General features: G+C 41.5%; 1 protein-coding gene across 3 annotated transcripts in view; it reads right to left on the bottom strand.

The window, feature by feature from the left end:
• The window catches only part of LOC138760566 (tyrosine-protein phosphatase non-receptor type 14-like), a 282,028-nt gene that overhangs the window by 238,865 nt on the left and 22,121 nt on the right, over window positions 1-21,042 (bottom strand). Inside the window, exon 3 of one of the 3 annotated variants that reach the window (XM_069931296.1) lies at window positions 11,981-12,111. The exons of the other annotated variants lie outside the window; for them this stretch is intronic. The gene's annotated coding sequence lies outside the window, so the exon portion shown is untranslated. The remainder of the gene's footprint in view (window positions 1-11,980; window positions 12,112-21,042) is intronic. 3 annotated transcript variants of the gene reach the window in all.

Below are 21,042 nucleotides of genomic sequence, written 5' to 3'. Positions count from 1 at the left end.
TGAGCTGGCCGGGGAAACTAAAACAAGAGGACACAGTCTCAAGATTTGGAGGAGTAGATTTAGGACAGTGATGAGGAAAAAATAGTTTTTCCCAGAGAGTAGTGAATGTTTGGAATTCTCTAACCAGGGAAGTGGTTGAGGCTGCTTCATTAAACATATTTAAAATTCGGTTCGATAAATTTTTACATGATAGAGGAATTAGGGGATATGGGGAGAAGGCAGGTAGGTGGAGTTAGGTCATAAATTAGATCAGCCTTGATCGTACTGAATGGTGGAGCAGGCTCGATGGGACATTTTTGGCCTACTCCTGTTCCTATGTTCCTATATGATGCTATGGGGTAGTTTGACTTGTGGTAACCCCCTTCTGGGAGAGATTATTTTTCTGATCCTTAGATATGAAGGTGGTGCCTTGATTAAAATGTATGTAATATGGCATTCCTCATAGGCTAAATAGCAGATCCAGGCATCTGATCATTCTTGTATTATGCTTATTGGGACATAGAAAGGCGAAAAGGAAATGCGAGTATGTATCAACTACGGTAAGTAGATATAGGTTACGTGAAGCTGTGGGCAAGGATCCCTTGAAATCAATTCTAAGCCATTCCATAGGTTTGTTGCTTTGATAAGAGTCCATCCTGGTGGGTGGTAGAACTGAGGCTTTAGTTCAGCACAGACCCTTCATGAAGCACAAGTCTTCTTGACATCTTCTGTAGCAAAGTGGGGATTCTTTGCAGACTCCATGGAAGCAGAGATTTAGTACAGGGCACCAGAAATCAGGGAGACCACCCCATCTGAAAAGGAGTAGAGGTGACAGCCAACAGGAGCTCAGCTTGTCAATGGCTTGGACTGTGGCTATGGAGGCTGCGAGAGCACCACTGGAGGTGAATCTATGAACACTCGGTGACTCTGGGGGGGGCTCTTTTTTTGCTTCTCTTTCTCTGATTGTAAGAGGCACTTCAGATCATTTCTGCCAATGGCAAATCTGTCTACCTTACTGCAGATAAAATACAATTTTGTGTATTATGATACTGTTTTTATTACGTTACAATAAATTGAATCTTGAACTTATATTGAGTGAAATTTAGTTGAAATTGTAAGTCACCATAATAGTTGTTGCCATAAATATGTCTGAAATATTACACTATGTAGTGGGCAATGCATCAGCATTGAGCAATGTCCAAGAACAGCTGCTTGAATGAACTACATCAGTTACTCCTGTGTCAAGAACACAGTACTCTTAAGAAAACACACCAAAACATGAAAAAGAAATGCTGGAAAATATCCCTCCAAAATGATGACCAGATGCAGGGACTAGTTTCAACTATGAAAGAGCAATACAAATAGAAAATTAATTTTTTTTAAAATAATTCCTAAAATAGTGTTGAGCTACTGGAATTCAGTGAGTACAATGCTCACTTATTCACAATGCCCCTTTAAAAGAAAACCAACATGGTTCTTGACTTATGGCCTTGATTAGATGGGATCCTCTGGAGTATTTTTATTCTTGTTGGCTCCAGATTTTATTTTGCTTTTGCAGCACCAAGGATATTGAATGATGATGGTAGAAGAGGCTAAAGTTGGTCATGATTATCCTGCCACCATGGAGTAGGACAACCTCCAATGACTGTAAATAGGAACATAGGAAGTAGGAACAGGAGTAGGCCAAAAATGGCCCATCGAGCCTCCTCCGCCATTCAATAAGATCATGGCTGTTATATATTCACAAAACATTCAATAATTTACTGATAAAATTGGTCCTAAAGTACTCCAGCAATTTTAATGATCTCCTGGCTTTCTTTATATAGGCTCAGACACAAAGTTTAGGACCAAGGTAACAGCAAGTGCGGCGTTTGACTAACAACAGTCTCTGCCTTTTGGAAGGAGAAGGCACAAAGACATTTCAGTATCGTAACTTTCAGGGCAAATGGTTGCACTAACAGCTCATGAATTCCAATACAGGTGACCCTTCCATATGGTTGGGGAGAGTGGGGGGGGGGGGGAGGGAAAGAGGGGGAAGGTGAGGTACACTCCTGCAAAATGGGCTGCATTGTGATTTTCCAGAATGCAAAGCCAAAGACGAGAAATGCAAGTTGAAAAAATAACTCTCCAATTATTTTTTTAAAAAATGTCACAAGAAAATTTATTCCTTATCTCAAATTATTGGATGGTAATTGTTAATTCTGTAAGGGTGGGACAGTTAATGTAGTGGTTAGCACAACGCTGTTACAGAGCCAGCGACCCGGGTTCGAATCCAACGTTGTATGTAAGGAGTTTGTACATTCTCCCCATGTCTGCATGGGTTTCCTCTGGGTGCTCCAGTTTCCTCTTATTGTTCAACGATGTACTGGGGGTGCAGGTCAATTGGGTATATTACTGTGCTGTATGTTCTAACTTTTTTTTTTAAGTGCAACATTTCTGTAATGAGAATGTCCATGATGCAGGCTTCACCTGCACTGAAGACAAAGTGTGATTGCACCTTACCCAGCATGGCAATTCACCCCATATTCCCCAGAAAACAAAAAAAAGCTCACTGAAGTAGTTTGGATTCAATATGTTCAGTTAAAAATCTACATCAGTTACTATCCATCCGAGACTCTCACAGTTACGAAACAATATTTATTTGCTAATTATACATGTGAATATTTGTTCAGCATATGTGTTGTTTGTCTGTATTTGTGTTATGTTTGGTTGTACGCCTGCACATTTTGCACTGAGGACTGGAGAATTATGTTTTGTTGGGTTGTATTGTTTTTAAAACAGAAAGAAAAATACAAGTTCTATTATTTAAATGTACAGTGTTAAACTTGCTTTCTCTTCATGGATAGTTGAATGACTTCCTCCTGGCCCTCAAATAGTTAAATAATATTTCTGGTGATTGGGAGAAATTCAGAGTTCTGCAGAGGAGGACAAATTAATTAATTAGGAAAGGTAAAAGGGATTATGAGAGAAAGCTGGCAGGGAACATAAAAAATGACTGTAAAAGCTTTCGTAGATACGTAAATAGAAAGAGATTAGATAAGCCAAATGTGAGTCTGTTGTGATCAGAAATGGGTGAATTAATCATGGGGAACAAGGACATGGCAAATCTATTGAATAACTACTTTATTTCTGTTCTCACTAAAGGAGATATAACTAATCTTCAGGAAATTGTAAGGGATCATGGAGCTAATATGAGGAAGGAACTGAAGGAAATAATTGTAAGTAGAGAGGTTGTGTTCGTTAAGTTGATGGGATGAAAGGTGGATAAATCCCCAGGGCCAGTTTGATTGCATCCAAGAGTGCTGAAGGAAGTAGCCCAGGAAATAGTGGATGCATTAGTGATAATTTTTCAAACCTCCTTAGATACTGGATTAGTTCCTGAAGATTGGAGAATGCCCAACGTAACCCCACTTTTTAAGAAAGGAGGGAGAGAGAAAAATCGGGAAACCACTGACCAGTTAGCCTGACATCAGTAGTAGGGAAAAAAACCTAGAATCAGTTATTAAAGATCCGATTGCAGCACATTTGGAGAGTATTGGAAGAGTCAGCACGGATTTGTGAAGGGAAAAATCATGTCTGACAAATCTATTAGAATTTTTTGAGGATGTAACCAGTAGAGTGGATAGGAGGGAATCAGTGGATGTGGTATATCTGGACTTTAAAAAGGCATTTGATAAGGTTCCGCACATGAGACTAGCGTACAAACTTAAAGACCGCGGTATAGGAGGTATGGCATTGGTTGACAGACAGAATTGGTTGACGGACAGAAAGCAAAGAGTAAGAATAAATGGGTTCTTTTCAGAATTGCAACCAGTGACAGGTGGGGACCGCAGAGCTCCATTGTGGGGCCACAGTTATTTACAATATATATCAATGACTTGGATGTGGGAATAGAAAGCAGCATCTCAAAATTTGCAGATGACACGAAGTTAGGTAGCGGGGACTTGCATATGAAGAAAGGTTAGATCGACTAGTCTTATATTCGCTGGAATTTAGAAGGTTGTGGGGCGGGGGGGGGGGGATCTTATAGAAACAGATAAAGTTCTTAAAAGGTTAGACAGACTAGATGCAGGAAGGTTGTTCCCAATGCTGGAAAATACCAGGACCAGAGTCACAGTTTAAGGATAGGATTGAGATGAGAAAAAATTTCTTCTCTCAGAGAGTGGTAAATCTGTGGAATTCTTTGCCAGGAGGTTAGATTTGGCCATTGTGGCGAAGGGGATCAGAGGGTATAGGGAAAAGGGAGGAACTGGGTACCTATCAGCCATGATCATAATGAATGGCGGTGTAGGCTTGAAGGGCCAAATGGCCTACTTCTATTTTTCTATGTTTCTGTTTCTAAAACAAGCATCCATTATTTTCACTCTGGATAAGAGTCGCTTGATTTTAAATTTCCTCTGAATCAGAACACATGCATGAACCCTCAGAAGGTTTTACTTTGACAGGTCATCATAGATTTTTAACTTCTGTATACAATATGAAATTTCAACAAGGAAAACACAATTGCTTATTTAAAACTACTTGCATCACTGACCAGAAATTGAAAGCAAATTGCAAGATTAAAATAGCAACATTCATACAATCAAGAATCAAGAATGTCACAGGGTAGATTCATAATATAGTTTAGATTGGGATCTCAAAATTCATTCCACATCGATTACTCTCACTATATTCACCATATGATCCAGGATAAGGGTCAACAGTCTGAGTACTAAATTTATTTACTAAGTGTATTTGTCACAACCTGCTGGGTAGGAGAAATTTCCCAGCCAAAGGTTTTGGAAACCCTGCATCTTAACTGGTTTATGTATTTAATTGGTAATGTCTAGTCACTTACACAAACTAGACATGGATTTCATTTGAATTGGCAAACAATGCCAAAGCACACAGTGACAGCATTCCATTTTCAAACCTATGATAAAAATTTTAAAATACTCAGGTAAAGTAGCTCATGATTCCTGCTCGATGACAATTTTGCAAAATAATCACATTAATGAGAGGATATGAATAGGAAATAGTTCATTTTGCCACCTGACAAGAAAGACAACTTGCCAATATAACTTTATACCGTACATGCTACCAAAGTTTTACACATGCAAATATATTTGTACTTTATTTTAGCCAATCAAAACTTTGAATCTTCAGTACAGGTAGAGAAATAAGAATTTTTTCTTCATCAATGAGGTGATGCCCTTTCCACTGTAACAATATTGTTTGAAACAATAATATTTCAACCCTTTCCACCATCTCATCATACAAATAAAAATTATCTGATTAAGATTGGTCTAGGAAATGTTTAATTTAGGCTATTTCAGGAAATCTAACCCAAAAGAATGCTTTCTTTCATTGACAAGAATGAAGGCCAAATTTCTAACGATTCACGGAAGAACACATCCTCCCCATAGATTTTTACACAGGCACTGGAATTCTTGGTAAAATGGATGATACACATTTTACTAAATGTGATTTGCTTTTAAAATAGCAATGCAATGTCTCAAACTGTTGCGTAGATTCCAATGCATCCAATAGTGTCTTGAAACAGGAATCACATATGTAAATGTCCCATTGGATTAACTTTTCTTTGCATCAGAGTTAATATAGCATGAAAAAGGACCTCTATTCTATTAAGTTCGCCCGACCATCAAGCATCTCTTTATGTTAATCCATTTTATTCACCCACATTCCCATCAGCTCCCCCAGATTATATCACTCACTTCCATACTAGGAGCATTTTACAATTAACCCAGACCTATTAGTTTTTGGGAATAAACTGCTGTGCCTGATGAAATCTACACATTCACTGGGAGAACATGCCAGCTCCATTAAGACAATGTCTGAAATTTGGATTGAGTCCCATTTGCTGGCGCTGTAACCAGCAGGCTATGGAGCGAATGCTCCAGGATGGGATTAGTTGGGTAGGTTTCTGTGACCTGCACGGATGCAATGGGCTGAACAGCCTCCTCCTTGGTTTTTTAAAGCTCCTATGGTTCGAGGAAAACCACATTGAGGGCTGCAAGTGTGACTTCCTCAGGAGTTTGTGAACGTTTGGTATGACACCCGAAATCCTGGAAAATCTCTACAGAGGTGTGGATGAAAGTGTGCTGACCGGCTGCATCACGGTCTGGTATGGAAACATCAATACCCCTGAGCGTAAACCCCTCCAGAAGGTAGTGGACACAGCCCAGGACATCACAGGCAAAACCCTCCCACTACTGAGTACACCTACAGGGAACACTGCCTTCGGAGGGCAGCAGCAATCATTGAAGACCCTACACCACCCAGCACACGCTCTGTTCTCACTGTTGCCATCAGGAGAGAGGTGCCATAAGGCTCGCACCACCAGGTTCAGGAACAGCTGCTACACTTCCAACATAAGATGCCTCAACAACAAACTCAATGAGAGACTCATTTACGGACTCGTGCACTTTATTGATTTTCTTTTTGTTCTCTCTGTATTGCAGTTTGATTACATTTGTTATCTGTTTACAGTTCTTTATTTACATGTTTACATTGTGTACAATTTATTTTTCCATTATCAATTAGTGGTAATTCTGTCACGTCCACAGGAAAAGGAATCTCAGCGTTGTCTGGGATGTCGTGTATGTACTCTGACAATAAATCTGAAATCTGACAAATGTGCCCTCAAGAACGTGTGCTTAGCCCACTCGATCTCTCTCTGCACCCATGACTCTGTGACAAGGCACAATGCAAATGCCATCTACAAATCTACCAATGAAACCACGGTTGTTGGCAAAAACACAGAAGGCAGTGAGGAAACGTACAGGAGTGAGACAGATCAGCTAGCTGAGGGATATCACAACACTAACCTTGCACTCAAAGTAGGCAAAACTAAGGAATTGATGTAGACTTCAGGGAGAGGAAACCAGGAGAACACAAACTAGTCCTCATTGAAGGGTCAGCAGTGGAGAGGACAAGAAATGTCAAATTCCTGGGTGTCATCATCTATGAAGATCTATTCTGGTGCCAATCATGAAAAAGGCTCACCAGCAGCTACATTTCATTAGGCACTCAAGAAGATTTGGTACGTCACCAATTTCATATATCTGGCAAATTACTACAGGTGCATCGTGGAAAGCATTCTGACTGATATCTATCTGGTATCGAGGTACTAATGCACAGGAAAAGGGTTTTAAACTGCTAGTGCCATCATGGGCATTAGTCTTCACTTAAAAACCAGATAATCCATTTAAGTGGCTGATTGCAACAAAACATCCAGCGCCAATCCTTGGGATCACTTGCACATTCTCTCTTTCTCATGGATACATCTCTTTTCCAAAAATCAATGTCTCCAGTTTGTTCGTGACATAATGAAATGGCAATCTAGAATTATTACCCAAATTTCTCATTCTTTGCGAGCCAAGGTTAACTTTACATTACTCCAATGTACTCCTGCTTCTACAAACATTCACCAATAATACATTTGATTCTCTGCTGTTGCACGAGATGTGTTGGTGGTTGTACCTTCTTTAAATTAGTCTGACTGAAATCCCCAACCTTGATTCCTTCAGCCACAAGGGTTGCATCCAAATCTTTTTTTCAATGTATCGAATGAACTGGCCTCAACAGCTTTCTGTGGTAAGGAGTTCCGCAAGTCACATCTCTGATTGAAATTTCTCCTCATCTCCATCCTTAGTGTCTGACATCTTATCCCTAGGTTATGAGCCCTTGTCACTTCCAACATCAGGAATATTTTTCCAGAACCTAAAGTGTTTTGTCCTTTCATGCTCTATGACTCAATGAGATCCCCTATCATTTTTCAGATTTCCAATAAGTATAACTTTAGTCTATCCAGCCTTACTTTATACATCCCTCCTGCCATCCCAACAATCAGTCCGGTGAACCTTTGTTGCAACCTTCTCAATAGAAAGGATGTCCTTCCTCAGATTAGTTGACCAAAACTGTACACAACACCAAAGATACCATCTCACCAAGGCCCTATTTAACTGCACCCTGTATCCTATACTGCAATATTCAACATCCCGTGCTGCAAAGGCCAACATGCCATTTGCTTTCTTCACTGCCTCTGTTCCTACATTCCAACGTTCAAAGACAGCCAGGTCCCATTCACTTTTCCTAATTTGTCACCATTCAGATAATAAGCCACTTTTCTATTATTGACACCAAAGTGTGTGACCTCATAATTATTTACATTATTGTGGTGGTACACCACCAGCCTACTGCAGGGGGCAACCTCTGTACCTGCAGGAGCAAAAGGGACAGGAAAACACCTGGCCGGCTGTCAATCAGTCGGCCTGAATGGATCAAGCCCCACCCGGTCAGGTGTCAATCACCCTCCGGGATATAAGCCTGCGCCGGCCAGGCCTCACTCAGAGTTGCTGCAGCCACAGCCAGCCTGGCACTGTGGAAATCTTTGTGGATTAAAGCCTGTTGTACAGTCTTTATCTTTGTGTGTGTCTGATTCTGGCTAAAAGTACACCAAAATTTAATCCACAAAATTTTCCTATTGCAGCTATGGAAACACTCCTGTGTGTAGGGAGCCTCGAGGTCGACCCATGCCACCCGGAAGCCCAGACACGCTTCGAGATCTGGCAGCACGCGGTCGATGCAATCATCAAGGCACACAAGGGCCACATCCTGGACTCTGATCAGAAGAGGTTGGTCAAAGCTGGGTCCCCACGCCTTCCAGGTAACCAAAGGCTGCTCCAAGTACAAGAGCGCAATGGACACTCTCAAGAACTTGTACAAGCCCCCCATGAATGTGGTCTGTGCAAGGTACCTCCTCAACTCCCAAGCTCAGCAACCCGAGGAGACGGCTGAGTCTTACCTGGGACAATTGTGAGAGTTGGGCCGACCGTGTCTGGCTGAACCCGGGGTAGGTGTAGAGGAGGTCGAGAGGCTGATCCGGGACACCTTGGTCCGAGGGCTATGCTCAAGGGCTGTCTGGCAGAAGGTGCTGGAAGACAATATCTATGCCCTAACCAGGACTGTGGAAGTGGTCCAAACCCTGGAAGCAGCAGCCCTGCATTTCGAAGCCTTTGATTCCAGGTTCCCCCAGGCTCCCTCATGGTCCTCTCACACTGCAGCGGCAGCCCCAGGCCGAGCTGAGGAGGAGAACATCGCTGCGGCAGGCACCCGGCGCCCCTGTAAGTACTGTGGGTCCTGATGTGGGTCAGATCGACGATCGTGCCAAAAGTGCCCAACTAGGAATCAGTATTGTTCCTGATGCAGCAAGAAAAGCCATTTTGCAAAAGTGTGCCTCTCCAAACCTGCCAGCAGCTCAGCGGCCCTCTATGACCTCCCCACCTCCCCCGCGGACCCCACCACATGTGCGTGCCGGTGCCCGCGACGACTTACCCCTTCCCCAATGCAACATCCGGCCCCGCCACCGACCGTCAAAGCATGTGCCCTGAGCATCTGCACCAGCCCCCGCCCTCACCGGCGCCGCTCACTGAGAACTACAGTGGCTCATGGTGTGACGTCACTTCCGGCTAACATCACGATGTCACTGCCGCCGGCCGTGATGACGTCACTTCCCCTGGCACAGCGGACACAGCTGGGGAAGGAGGCCAGCCACGCAGCGGTCCCCCATGTGCCGCCACCATCTTGGGCCAGGCAGCGCCCGACATAGAGGGCCCCTGACGATATTTAGAATGACGTGGCCAATGCAGGTGATGACGAGGCCGCCCTACCGATGCTCTCCATCCCTCTGGGTGCCATCAGCTGCCGCAAGCTGCACCCAGTGACCGACGGCAACGTGGTCAACACGGGCAATGACCAGGCCGCCCTACAGACACTCCCCACGCCTCCGGAGGCCATCGGCTACCACATGCTGCACCTCATGACCGATGTCAACATGGTCAATTACCAGGCCGCCCTATCGATGCTCTCCATCCTTCCGGATAGCGACGACTCAGACTCCGAGACAGTCTTGGCCACCACCACGCTGACCAGGGACATCCCCCACGATCTCAGGCGCTCGATGATGGACGTGCGAGTCAACGGACAGGTAACAAAGTGCCTGTTGAACTGTGCCAGCACTGAGAGCTTCATTCACCCGAGCGTGGCCCACTCCCTAAGGTTAAAGGTCCACCCCACCACCTGCTCAATCGCCCTTGCAGCCAAGGGTAAGACTGTTAGTATCCTCAGGCGCTGCTCACGAAGGGGTCCGATGTGTGCACATTTGTGCGTGAGTGTGCACAAAGCTTAAAGGGAATACTGCCTGCGGCATCACAGGCTTCATTCCATTGAGAACATCTACTTGAGGCGGTGTCTTTGAAAAAAAAAAATCAGCCTCTACTCTCAAGGACCCCCACCACCCAGGCTATACCCGCTTCACTCTGCTACCATTGGGGGAAAAAGGTGCAGAAAACGAGCACTCAGCAGTACAAGGACAGCTTCTTCCCCTTGCCATCAGATTCCTGAATGAACAATGAATCATAGACACTATTTTACTTTGTCTTTTTATTGCACTATTTATTTTGAAATGTGGTTTATTGAAATGTTTCCACTCTCTGATGCTGCTGCGAAACAACAAATTTTGTGACATGTTCATGACAATCAATTCTGATTCTGAAATCCATGCCGACTGGGACTAAACCCTGTCAATCCTCTCCAGATGCGCAGATGTCATTCTCACTGGTCTACAATTCCCTTATTTCCCTCTCCCTGCTTTCTTAAAAAGTGGTTTCACAGTATCTATTCTGCAATCCAACTGATCCAGAGATCCAGAAATTGAAACTTTTGAAATTTTACATTGATAGGGTGGTCGATAATCCTGTTACCTTCATTTGTCTCAGTATTTCCTTCTTTGGTACTAGTTGTTCTATTGATTGAAACATATGGGCCAATGTTACCACATTTAAGCCACCAAATATGTTTGTATTTGTTCAATATCACCAGTAGGCCATGTAAACCATGCAACACATAAATCATTTAGTAGAGATTTGAAATAGTCTTCTACAATGGTTAACTCAGCTGCGTTCATCCTTATACATAATATGAAAAGCAAACAATCTACACATTAGATAGCCAACGTGAAAATAAATTTAACAGTTCATTTAAGTTTGCAGTGTTAAAATGCATCTCAGCACCTCTAATTGACTTAACAAGAGTACAAACAGAGATATATTGCTGATTCTTGACAGAAAAATAAATACTTTACTGAGGAATTACAAATTTTGTTATTGCTTTAGTGCAGCTGAACATAAAATTGCCATAAGCTGAAATGCACTTTATTTGACTGTTCTCAGAAAAAGCAATACTGTATTATGACTACAGTTCTCAGTATCTTAGCTCTCGATTCTCCACTCCTCACTCATTCCCAGTCTATTTGTTCATATATAATCTAAATTTCTGACCTGCTATTCAATGTGAAGAATACCCTGCACCTCTCTCATGCAGATTTTAAAATTATTTAATTTATACCAAAGGCACTAACTAAAATGTGTGTTTCTCACATTCAGGAACAGAAATTGGAGAACCTGGCTACAAAAACTTGAAATAAACATTAACTTAACTAGATATTCAATTAAAAAAAGTAAACAAGCCCTTAATTATTATCTCCAACTAAAGTCTCAAATTTGCCAATTGTTTTTACACAACTCTCTATTTTATTAAGAGGGAAGATATTACAATATCACTCCTCAACACAAAGCAGTTATCTGCACTGCAGATCAGTAATTTTTTTCCATTTCCTGGCTGTCCTCTGAATTTCCTATCGGCAAATCAAAGCATTGTCAAGCAAATAAGAAGTTTGAGGACAGGAATTGTGATGACTATATACAGGGAATAAGCAAGGCCGCATGTTTAGTCCCCTGCTCTATTTGCTGTACACTCACGACTGCATACCCAAGTTCAGCTCCAATAAAATCTATAAATTCACTGGCAACACCACAGTTGTTGGACTAATAACTGGAAGTAATCAGTTAGAAAGGAGGAAGGTGAAGAGTCTGGTTGGGAGATGTCAAGACCAAGGAGTTTATAATTGATTTTAGGAAAGAGGTGCTGAGGGACCACATACCTGTCTACATTGATGGGACAGAAATGGAGAAGGCTCAACTTTCTTGTAGTCCATATTTCAGAAGACCTATCCAGTCGCCAGATCATACAAGGACTCCCATCACTCTGGTCACAATCTCCTTTTAATGCTACCTTCAGGGAAAAAAATACAGAGCCTGAGATGAGTATCTCAGTTCAAGAACAGCTTCTTTCCAATGGCTATCAGTCTCTTGACACTCTCCTTATTGCACTAATCAAGGACTGCCCTCTATAATGACGAATCTTTTTCTTGTGAATATTATCTCTCTTTTCTATTTATTATCTATTTTTAATTGAATTTAATGCATATTGCTGTAGTTTTTTTAATGAAGTACCTGTTCGAAAGAAATAATTTTGTTGTATATGTACATGACAAGAAACTCATTATCATTGTTTCTACAGCCAGGTTAATGAAGATGATTAGCTGTACGAGGCAGTGTCCAGAAGCAGTATGCCACATATTCCAAAACAAAAGGTACCAGTTTACTAAATAATCACTCAATGGTTTGATATTTTAGTGTGCTGAATAGGGTTTGATTAACCCTCCTTCTTATTCTACATGCTCAAAATGTACAATATTACAAGCAGTCCTTAATGTTTTAATGTACATATGAGATACATGCATTTCAAGTGGGTTCTGCGTGAGCAAAGGAATTCTTCCATGCTGAGAAAGGCATGTGAAACTAGTCACATGCCATGGGCCAACATATGAAATGTGTGTGGACCAGCCCAGCAGAGGTTACTATACAACTGCAGCTATTGGAAAATTAGCAAAATAGAGGAAAATGAAGCTTTCACAACAAGAGTGAACCCTCTTTTGAAATTACTAACTCATTTTTTAAAAAAAATTATTATTAAACAATATGGAATTACCAGCCATTCTGTAACCCTCTTTTCCCAGATCATTCGGCTTGGTGGACTGCAGCTCTTAGGATGCACTTATACAAGCATCTTAGGATATCAGCTAACATCTTATCCAAAAGATTGAGAGCTCAGAGATGAATGGCAATGACTACTTGACTCTGAGGGTCATGACAAGCATCAACGTATGTGCTCACCAAGCATTTGCACACAAATGCTTTTAAACAGGGTCTTCCCATCAATCAGCACTTAAATCTTGGTTCAAAATTTTATTTTCCATCTCCACTGCTCAAGGAAATTAGAATGTGGTTTCAATAACAAGCAAAAGCAACTTGAAACTCTGAACAGTTTGGATATATATCCAGTCTAGTCTAAAATGTATGTTGCAAAAGCTCCTTTTTGTGCATCAGAGAAGGTAGGACAAATATATTACAGGATTAACAAGCAGAATAGAAGAGGCAGTGACATGGTGGATACATGTCGGGACAGTTGGTGTAGCGGTTAGTGCAACACCTTTACACCGCCAGTGATCAGGGCCTGGGTGCAAATCCCACGCTATCTGTAAGGAGCTTGTAGGTTCTCCCCGTATCCACGTGGGTTTTCTCCAGATTCCTCCCATTGTTCGAAACATACCAGGGGGTTGTAGGTTAAATGGTAATTAATAGGTAAAGTGGGCAGCATGGCCTTGTGGGCTGAAATGGCTTGTAACCATGCTGTATGTCTAAATTTAATTTTTAAAATAATGCCCAATTTTGAATCGGGCAAAACAGACCAACCTAGATAGTTAACAGCTGTAAAAAACACAGAGCTGAGCTAAACAAAAAGTAGCTGACCATAGGTTTTTGAGATATTTGCCTGCAGCTTCAATGGTAGGGTTAATTCTTCAGTAATCTAATTACAACAATGTACATTTTTTATGTTTAATACAAGAATGTGCTAAGGGTCTCTACAAAAGTTCAAGGAAAAAAAAATTGGGAAGAGAGATTTGAACTGATGGTTTAAGCATCTGCATTTTGGCAAAAACAAAGTGAAAAGCACATTACAGAAATTCCACCAAAATTAAAAGTATGGGAGGATGATTACTTGATGCCAAGTTTAAGGGATTTCAGACTTTCTAGTTTTGATGTTTTGTCTGGTCAATGACTAAAATTTTTGAGGTGTGCAGAGATTAACAGAGAAGAGATGGGAGACACAATTTAAAGGTGGCAGAAATTTCCTTCTCTTCTGTACTTTGCTTGAGCGACAGAGGCATTTAATAGCCGGAAATAAATCTCATATTAAATTAGCAATAAGTGCTTTTGGAGTAGTGAACTTGAAAGCCAAGGGACATGCATAAAAATCAAAGTGGGTTGTTCAGATCAATGCAATTAACATCCATATTAATTTCTGTGTATATATCCAATAAAAGGTTTTTGTAAATGGTGGCCAAGAAGATCAAAGACAAGGAAAATTGCTTTGCAGCTCTCACATATAAATTGGAAACTGATTCTTGTGCTAATAAAGTTACATTACAGGTAAATTATCCTTTTGGCTGCCACTTTTATTTGGATGCTCATTTACACTTAGTATGCAAGAGACACAAATACATGCACACATGTATAGGGTCATTGGTTTACTCCTGAGACAAGGCAGTAGAACCCAGTAATACACAGTATGAATGCTGACTACATGAATATAAGCAGCGCCAGCTGGGAAGATGCCTAAAGTTACAAAGGAGGAAAAACCCAACCCCCAACCCCAACCAACCAATTTTCCCCTGCAACCGCTGCAACTGTGTCTGCCTGTCCCGCATCGGACTTGTCAGCCACAAACGAGCCTGCAGCTGACGTGGACATACCCCTCCATAAATCTTCGTCTGTGAAGCCAAGCCAAAGAAAAGAGAGAGGACCCCTATAGTGAAACATTTTTTTTAATTTTTTTTATTTTTCACACTATAAACCATATTGACCAAGATACATACAGACATTTTTTTTTCTTGAATATATACAGTGTAATTTTCTCCCCCTTTTCCCCCCTCCCTTCCCTCCCTCCCTCACCCCCTTTCCCATTTATTTGAAGTTCAATCAATAAGATACATTAAACCCGTTAAACAATGTTGTCACTTAATAAAAATAAACAAGAAATTTCACTGAGGCAGTTCTTTTCGTTATCTTCTCCTTCTGTCATTTTAGGTGGTGGAAGTCCATGGTAGGATTTCTCTATTGCATTTCATGTATGGCTCCCATATTTGTTCGAATATTATGATGTTATTTCTTAAATTATATGTTATATTTTCTAATGGAATACATTTATTCATTTCTATGTACCATTGTTGTATTCTCAAGTTGTCTTCTAATTTCCAGGTTGACATAATACATTTTTTTGCTACAGCTAGGGCTATCATAACAAATCTTTTTTGTGCTCCATCCAAATCGAGTCCGAATTCTTTATTTCTTATATTACTTAGGAGGAAGATCTCAGGGTTTTTTGGTATATTGCTTTTTGTGATTTTATTTAATATCTAGTTTAGATCTTCCCAAAATTTTTCCACTTTCTCACATGTCCAAATTGCATGAATTGTTGTTCCCGTTTCCTTTTTACAGCGAAAACATCTGTCTGATACTGTTGGGTCCCATTTATTTAACTTTTGAGGTGTGATGTATAGCCTGTGTATCCAGTTATATTGTATCATGCGTAACCTCTTGTTTATTGTATTTCTCATAGTTCCGGAGCATAGCTTTTCCCATGTTTCAGCAATGAGCTCTCTGAACCCTTCTCCATTAACAATGGCGTGAAGCAAGGCTGTGTTCTCGCACCAACCCTCTTTTCAATCTTCTTCAGCATGATGCTGAACCAAGCCATGAAAGACCCCAACAATGAAGACGCTGTTTACATCCGGTACCGCACGGATGGCAGTCTCTTCAATCTGAGGCGCCTGCAAGCTCACACCAAGACACAAGAGAAACTTGTCCGTGAACTACTCTTTGCAGATGATGCCGCTTTAGTTGCCCATTCAGAGCCAGCTCTTCAGCGCTTGACGTCCTGCTTTGCGGAAACTGCCAAAATGTTTGGCCTGGAAGTCAGCCTGAAGAAAACTGAGGTCCTCCATCAGCCAGCTCCCCACCATGACTACCAGCCCCCCCACATCTCCATCGGGCACACAAAACTCAAAACGGTCAACCAGTTTACCTATCTCGGCTGCACCATTTCATCAGATGCAAGGATCGACAATGAGATAGACAACAGACTCGCCAAGGCAAATAGCGCCTTTGGAAGACTACACAAAAGAGTCTGGAAAAACAACCAACTGAAAAACCTCACAAAGATAAGCGTATACAGAGCCGTTGTCATACCCACACTCCTGTTCGGCTCCGAATCATGGGTCCTCTACCGGCACCACCTACGGCTCCTAGAACGCTTCCACCAGCGTTGTCTCCGCTCCATCCTCAACATCCATTGGAGCGCTCACACCCCTAACGTCGAGGTACTCGAGATAGCAGAGGTCGACAGCATCGAGTCCACGCTGCTGAAGATCCAGCTGCGCTGGATGGGTCACGTCTCCAGAATGGAGGACCATCGCCTTCCCAAGATCGTATTATATGGCGAGCTCTCCACTGGCCACCGTGACAGAGGTGCACCAAAGAAAAGGTACAAGGACTGCCTAAAGAAATCTCTTGGTGCCTGCCACATTGACCACCGCCAGTGGGCTGATAACGCCTCAAACCGTGCATCTTGGCGCCTCACAGTTTGGCGGGCAACAGCCTCCTTTGAAGAAGACCGCAGAGCCCACCTCACTGACAAAAGGCAAAGGAGGAAAAAGGAGGAAAAACCCAACACCCAACCCCAACCAACCAATTTTCCCTTGCAACCGCTGCAATCGTGTCTGCCTGTCCCGCATCGGACTGGTCAGCCACAAACGAGCCTGCAGCTGACGTGGACTTTTTACCCCCTCCATAAATCTTCGTCCGCGAAGCCAAGCCAAAGAAAAGTTCCGGAGCATAGCTTTTCCCATGTTTCATTCTTTATCTTTATGTTTAGATCTTCTTCCCATCTTTGTTTAGATTTACTGTTTGTTTCCTCGTTCTCCTTTTCTTGCAGTTTGATGTACATGTTTGTTACAAATTTTAAAATTATCATTGTGTCTGTAATCTTCATGCTTTGAGAAGCTCGTTGCACTGTTGCAGTCAAAACAGGGTTGTTCAAAGACTGTTTCAAAGCATTTGAAAAAGTATAACATTTACTCATGGGAGTCCTTGGTCCATAACAGCTCAACTATGAGAAGCCACTGAGCATTTTGAACTCTCCAATGAGAGCCAATGGAAACCATAAACAAACAGTGGAAGGAGCCAATAATAGGGCAAGTTTCCACTCCCTCCCTCCCCCACCCTCTTCAAGATGGAAGGGTTTCACATTTATTCTAGAAGTAAAAATGTCCACAGGAGAAGAAATGATAAAAAAGACAATCAAAAATTCTGAGTAGTTAAAAGTGTTGAAAAGAGTGAAAAAATCATGAGTTATTTCTCCATTTAAGATGGTTTGAGATTTCATCACTTGATCAGAAATGTTGAAGAAAATAATGGTTTAACACAAATGAGGGAATGAGAATATTAAAAGACTGGGAGAGATGAAGAAATCTACAATGATAAAGCATTGATAGATTCTGAGAGTAGTTTGTACTACACTCTCAATAAAGAGCAAAAGCAATTACAAAAAGCAAACATAGCACCAACTAATGGCATCATGTGATACATTCCATATTCAATCACTGAATATACAACATATCGTGTTATACTGATGACCTAAAATTTTAAATACACATGGATAAATTTAAAATTTGTAACTCTTTATCCTTGTATAATTTCTTCATACCTCTTGAGCCATGAAGATGTGATCAACAGAGTGCTGAGTAAAAAATATTGTATTTAACTATAATGAACTGACTCCCCACCTCCCCCCCCCCCCCACCATATTAAAGGTGCCCTGATGAAAGTTTTAGAACTCAAATCGTGCAAGGATTTCAGTGCAAGAGTAAAGTCATTTTGGTCCCATTATATTGGGTGAAAGTGAGATTACAGTGGTATATAGTGTGCAGCTCTCCCTTTTTAAAGGAGAATGTATTTGAGGTTGATGGAGTGCAGCAGAGGATTGTCATATTGAAACCCAGGATGGCAAATCTGTCATCTGAAGGAAGACAGGCCTTGTGCTCTTTTTACAAAAAAGGAGATCTCATTTCAGGGTTTAACAAGATAGATGGTGATGACATTGATTCACTGCTGAAGACCAGGTGAGAAGAACTCAAATTAGGAGATCTGACCCTCTACAAGATATCCAACCAAATATGATCTCTGCAAGGCCATCAGCAAAGCAAAGTCATCACACCAGGTTAGAGTCCAAACAGATCATCACATAGATAGAGTGACTATGGCAAGGGATGCATGCTATCACAGAATACAAAGCAAAACCTGGAGGCACAGCATGAAAAAATGCAGCACTCCCCAATGAGCTAAATATGCTCTATGCTCACTTCAAATAGGGAGGTGACATCCACATCAACTGTTACAAGTGCTGTTGCATCCATGGTCACTACTGGTGATGTCAGGACAGCTTTCTGGCACATAAACTCGTGGAATACAACTGACACGGACACAGTCCCAGCATGTCTCCCAAGACCTAGTGCAGACCAAATGGCAGACATATTCATAGAGAGCTTTTATTTTTCCCAAGCACGGGCTACGATTCCCATTGATTTCAAGGCAGCCACCATCATACCAGACTGAAGGAAAGCACAACAGGCCTAAAACACTACCGACTGGTGGCTCTGACCTCACCATCATGGAGTGCTGGTTATGTCTCACATCAACATTACACAACCAGTCAGCCTTAACCCACTTCAATTTGGCTACCATCCAACAGAATCAATACAGACAGCATCTCCTTTCCCCTCCACTCAGCCCTGGAATATCTGGACACCAAGGACATGCATGTTAGACTATTGTTTCTACTACAACAACTTCTTCAATACCATAGTCCCAGTAAATCCATCCACAAACTTTATATATAACTTTCAGAATCTTCCTCTGCAACTGGAAATCTTTGATTTTCAATTTAACAGTCTGCAATCAGTGAAGGTGGATAACAGCATCTTCTCCACACTCAATACCGGTTGTCCTAAAGAATGTGCACTCAGTCCCCTACTATACTCTCTCACCATGTATGGCCACGTTGAAAGCAAACACAAATACAGCTGTAAAAACAATTTTAATCACTTTGCAAAGCATGATAATTCTGTTACAGCAAGAAGCACTGCTACAGACAGCTAGTATCATCCCAAGAGAGTCTTCCTTGTGGCATAAAAATCATATATTTATACCTTCAGAGCCCCCTCCGCCCTAGCTTTCTAGAACATTCAAACAGACTGCTCCATACAAGTACATATTTCTTAGAATTCTATTTGGATTCGTTAATCAGGGTTGTGTTCCTTACTCAATAGTTAAGCCTTTCACAACCTCACTAAATAAAGAGGTCGTTATCAGCTTTAGCTGATAACAAGATAGAAAGGAATGCAACTAGCTCCCCTTTTCCAGTCAACATTGTAAAACATACATCCTCAATATAGCCAAATGCCATTCATCAAATGTGCAACCAACACTACAGTAGCAGACTGGGTATTAAATAAATAAATGAGATATAGGAAGGAGATTGAAATTCTAGTGACATGGTGCCAAGACAATGACCAAATGAGATGATCATTGACCTCAGGAGAGTAGGCAGAGATCACACTCCTATCCTCATTAATAGCGATGAAGTGGAAAGGGTAGGTAGCTTCAACTTCTTCAGAATAAGCATCTCTAATGACCTGGGCGCAGACAAGCTCATTGGTGCAACAGTCAGGAAAGTGCACAAACGCCTCTAATTTCTTCGAAGACTAAAGAAGTTTGGCAATGTCCACCTTGTCCCTCAACTGCTTCTACAGGTATACCATTGAAAGCATACTTGCTGGATGTATCACAGCATGGTGTGGGAGCTGCTCTGCTCAAGATCAGATAAAGCTGCATTAGATAGTGAATGTAGCTCAGATCACCACACAATTTTTTCTCTCCCCTCCATTGGCTCCAACTACATCTCCCACTGCAAAGGAAACACATCCAACATACTGAAGGAGCGATCACAACTCTGACATACTCTCTTCTCCCTCATCTATCAGGAAAAAGGCTCAAGAGTATGAAAGTGCACACCAACAGCCTTGAAGACAGTTTCTTTCCCAAAGCCATCTGGCTCCTGATTGAACCCCACAACAGTGCGCTCATGCTACCACTGCTTTGTATTAATTGAACTTTCTTTTCATTGTAACTCTGTCCTCTGCAAATCATGCTGTCTGACTTTATATGGCTCTATGAATGTTGGGGCTATGCTATTAGACTGCTTGCCCAAGAACCCTTCTCACTAGATGAGGTGTAATGCGATAAATAACTTAAAACACAAGACACCAGTCATTCAAAGGCAGAAATGAGAAAAACATCCTTCACCCAGAATGCCATTGGTTTCAACTGCCCAAGTAAAGGCTCGATCATCAGGATAATCAAGAGATTGGTAGTTTGAGATGCTGAGAATCAAGGGGGATGTCGTTTGTGCAGTAAGTGGCACTGGAGGTAATAGCTAGGCCATGATGTTATTGAATGACAGATCAGGTACAAGAGGCTGAATGGCCATCAGCTATTTATTTTTCTTATCCCAACACTGTAAAGACGCCACAAAAGTAAAACACAAGATAACAGAGCTTTTCATCTGCTGTTTTCTGAAACGGGTCTTAGAAAATAAAAGTGCTCGCTGCAAAACAAACATTCCAAAAGGAAAAACTGGACTGGAACTCAAAGCAAAACTTGAAGTACAATATTATTTCCAGTTTGGGAACATTTCAATATCATCATTTCACTTTTTGTAAAACAAATTAAAAACTTTGATTCCACTAGAAAGTGCCTGTCAACAGGCTTTCGACAAGGCAAATCTCATCAAGGTTTCTTCCCCAATAAAAATATTTTGGCATAATATAAAATCCTAGGAAAATAGATTGCCCACAGATGATATCTTGAAAGCCACTCCTACAGCTTCTCTTACTTTCATCACCCTTAGAATTTATTATTAATATTTTTGTGTGCTTCCAAAAGTGTCTATTTTAATCTACTTAGTAGTGTTAAGTACTACATG

Source organism: Narcine bancroftii, chromosome 4 (assembly GCF_036971445.1).
Source record: "Narcine bancroftii isolate sNarBan1 chromosome 4, sNarBan1.hap1, whole genome shotgun sequence".
Classification (NCBI taxonomy): Eukaryota; Metazoa; Chordata; class Chondrichthyes; order Torpediniformes; family Narcinidae; genus Narcine; species Narcine bancroftii.
The sequence above is the reverse complement of the archived record's forward strand: the minus strand, read 5'-3'. Positions and strand labels throughout refer to the sequence as shown.